This window comes from Mya arenaria, chromosome 3, assembly GCF_026914265.1.
Source record: "Mya arenaria isolate MELC-2E11 chromosome 3, ASM2691426v1".
Taxonomy (NCBI): Eukaryota; Metazoa; Mollusca; class Bivalvia; order Myida; family Myidae; genus Mya; species Mya arenaria.
In genome coordinates, this window is record NC_069124.1 from 65,162,390 (window position 1) to 65,166,357 (window position 3,968).

Here is a 3,968-nt window from a genome sequence, read left to right on the forward strand (position 1 = left end):
TATCAAATCACCATATATCTTTATACAGGTAGTCATAGCTGGGAGACACAATCTAAAGCACTGTAGTTTATCAAATCACCATATATCTTTATACAGGTAGTCATAGCTGGGGGACACGTTCTAAAGCACTGTAGTTTATCAAATGACCATATATCTTTATACTGGTAGTCATAGCTGGGGGACACGTTCTAAAGCACTGTAGTTTATCAAATGACCATGTATCTTTATACAGGTAGTCATAGCTGGGGAACACGTTCTAAAGCACTGTAGTTTATCAAATAACCATATATCTTTATACTGGTAGTCATAGCTGGGGTACACGTTCTAAAGCACTGTAGTTTATCAAATGACCATATATCTTTATACAGGTAGTCATAGCTGGGGGACACGTTCTAAAGCACTGTAGTTTATCAAATGACCATATATCTTTATACTGGTAGTAATAGCTTTGGGACATGTTCTAAAGCACTGTAGTTTGTCAAATGACCATATATCTTTATACTAGTAGTCATAGCTGGAGGACACGTTCTAAAGCACTGTAGTTTATCAAATGACCATATATCGTTATACTGATAGTAATAGCTTTGGGACACATTCTAAAGCACTGTAGTTTGTCAAATGACCATATATCTTTATACAGGTAGTCATAGCTCGAGGACACGTTCTAAAGCACTGTAGTGTATCAAATCACCATATATCTTTATACTGGTAGTCATAGCTGGGGGACACGTTCTAAAGCACTGTAGTTTATCAAATGACCATATATCTTTATACAGGTAGTCATAGCTGGGGGACACGTTCTAAAGCACTATAGTTTATCAAATGACCATATATCTCTATACTAGTTATCATAGCTTTGGGACACGTTCTAAAGCACTGTAGTTTATCAAATGACCATATATCTCTATACTAGTTATCATAGCTTTGGGACACGTTCTAAAGCACTGTAGTTTAACAGATGACTGTATATACTCCGGTACATATCTATACCTAACACTGGTTTATATGGCAGGAAGTATATTGTCTTCAGCTGTGTTCTTATTCCACTGACCATACACATTTATATTAGAGATTTTGACTGGACTTTACCTTAAAAGCTCTGTTTTTTTATTAAATTCTCTTACCATATAACTCTATAAAGGTGACTTTCTCATGCACTGTAGGTCAATTGACAGATGTTCATTTTTTTTAGATTTGGCCTAAAAAGACCTGTAGCAGTTAACAAGCTATTAGATGCACAATAGCACAAAATGACCACCACCACTATCACCCTAAAGTGTGTGCTTGGTGTCTGTCTACACGTGCTTGCTTCTGGAATGTTGAAATACAAACTGTGTTGAAACGCCAACTGGTAAGACTGTGCTTTGTGTTTGTAATTTTGTATGATAAGACATTTATTGTTTCCGCCAGGCCTAAAGGAAATGTCTATGAACAAGTACAGGTCTATACACAAGTACAGGATTGAAATATAAACAACGATTTAAAGAGTATTGAGTTGATGAGTGAGAACAAAAATGATATACCCATGTACATTTACATGTTCAATAAATAGTGCATCTCATACTCTGAATAATAATTCATTTTGCTATTAGGAGTTGGTCATGGACCTTTGCCGCCCTTCATCCAGAGCCTTCCACAGAGATGGCAGATATATCGCTGCCTGGACCAACAGTTGACCATGCCGTTGAGTCCATGATATCAGTAGCAGCCATGAAAACATCTACAGAATTACATCTGCGGCCGTGGCTATTAATGGATACATTCTGCACCACTTCCATGTGTAAGAATAGAACTTTCCAAGTCCTCAGCATAAGCATTTCTGTATTTAAAACGAAAAATAATTAAAAAAAAATAAATATAGTTTTAAATAATTATATACAGGCAAAGTAAATTATATAATTGGTTTCATGAATGTGTTGTTTTTTTTAATTGCTGTTAAAGCAACAGTGTGCACCAGATGATCAAATTGCAAGTTTATTAAGTTTAGCAGTTATTTCATATTTTTCCATTCAAAAAGATTACTGGGTATGTCTACCTAGTAGAATTAATTTCTTATGCGTGATTGGCTAGTCGATGTTATCACATGATATATCCAAGTTAGGTGTATAGCTTTAATATACCACTTGATTGAAGTAAGCCTTCGTAGCACAGTTGATACAACACTGGACTTCAATTTCGGTGACACATTTTTTTTTACATGTTTGTACTTTTTTTACAATTATGACATAAAAGCGTAACACATTCTATTAAATAATTGTCCTGAGATATGTTACAGAAAAAAAACTTTTTTAGTTCCAATCTGGTGTACAGTCCCTTTAAGGCCTTATACCGTACTTGTAGACTTATTGTTTATGATAGTCTGTTTAATCATTTTATTGTATATGGGCAACATTTTATGTAACATCACTTTATGTAAAAAGTAAGCCTTCGTAGTACAGTTGATACAACACTGGACTTCAATTTTGGTGACACATTTTTTTTTACATGTTTGTACTTTTTTTACAATTATGACATAAAAGCGTAACACATTCTATTAAATAATTGTCCTGAGATATGTTACAGAAAAAAAACATTTTTAGTGCCAGTCTGGTGTACAGTCCCTTTAAGGCCTTATACCGTACTTGTAGACTTATTGTTTATGATAGTCTGTTTAATCATTTTATTGTATATGGGCAACATTTTATGTAACATCACTTTATGTATTTTTTTTTATAAAAAGTCACTGTGAATATAAACAGTTTTCAAATATGTACATTAAAATTGCAGGCTGTCAGTTTGAAACGTCTCTACTCTGACAGAAGGAAGGGAATGAATACCCAGGATTGTTCCTCAGGAAAATCTCTTCAACAGGCTGTTGTCAGTTTGCATGCTCTTTGGATGGAATTACCCTACCTTGGCTTGCAGAGAATCTGTGATATAAAAGACCTCTTTTGTGCTGCATTGTGTCATTGATTTATTGTATTTTATATGTATTATGCCACTATTGTAAAAACAAATGGGCATATGTTTTAGCGTATGTTTTCAAACAGACACATTTATATTTCAAACAGACACATTTATATTTTTGAATAATTTGAAAATACATTTTGTAGGTTGACTTCAATCCATGAAACATTAATGGTAGGTTATATTTGACCAGAACATGACAAGTATTGTTTTCGGAGTTTTTTGGTCGAAGGTGAAGGTAATGGCTAACAGTGGTTATTCTGCACAATGAACCTTGAATTCTTTGACCTAGGACCATTAATATTTAGTGATTGATATATCAGTCCAACTCATATGTGAAAGGGACATGATGAAATTGAGCAAGAGCTTATTAGCATTGCAAATTATTATTTGTTCATTTTTAGCTCGACTATTCGAAGAATAGGTGGGCTATACTATCATTAACAATTCTGGGTTAAAGTTTTCATTTTATGTAATAAAATCAAGAGTTTTTATCCAATGGTAATCAAACTTGGTCAGACTATTTGTCGGCATGTTATCTTGAAGATGTATGAATATGGGTCATCCCTGGTCAAATTCTAGGTCACTAGGTCACATCTTAGAGAAAATATTTCCATGTCATAAATTCAACATTTTTTTCATATCTTTATGAAACTTGGTCAGAATATTTGTCTGCATACTATCTTGAAAGTTTTTTAATATGGGTCATCCGGGGTCAAATTCTAGGTCACTAGGTCAAATCTTAGGAAAATCATTCCACATCATAAATTGAACAATTTTTGTCAAATCTTTATGAAACTTGGTCAGAATATTTGTCTGCATAATATCTTAAAAGTTCTATAATATGGGTCATCCCCGGTCAAAACCTAGGTCACAAGGTCAAATTTTAGAAGAAAGAATCCCACAGTCATAAAAATTCATTAATTTTAGTCAAATCTTTTTTAAACTTGGTCAGAATATTTGTCTACATGTTGTCTTAATCATTTGTGAATATAGGTCACCTCAGATCAAAAACTAGGTCA

The 3,968-nt window shown here is 33.6% G+C and overlaps 1 long non-coding RNA gene across 1 annotated transcript; it reads left to right on the top strand.

Moving 5' to 3' along the window:
• The first annotated feature begins 1,327 nt into the window (after nucleotides 1-1,327).
• Nucleotides 1,328-3,392, top strand: LOC128226681 (uncharacterized). Its single transcript, XR_008259717.1, has 3 exons — nucleotides 1,328-1,351; nucleotides 1,593-1,780; nucleotides 2,767-3,392. It is a non-coding gene; the product is annotated as an uncharacterized LOC128226681 (long non-coding RNA).
• The last annotated feature ends 576 nt before the right edge of the window (nucleotides 3,393-3,968 follow it).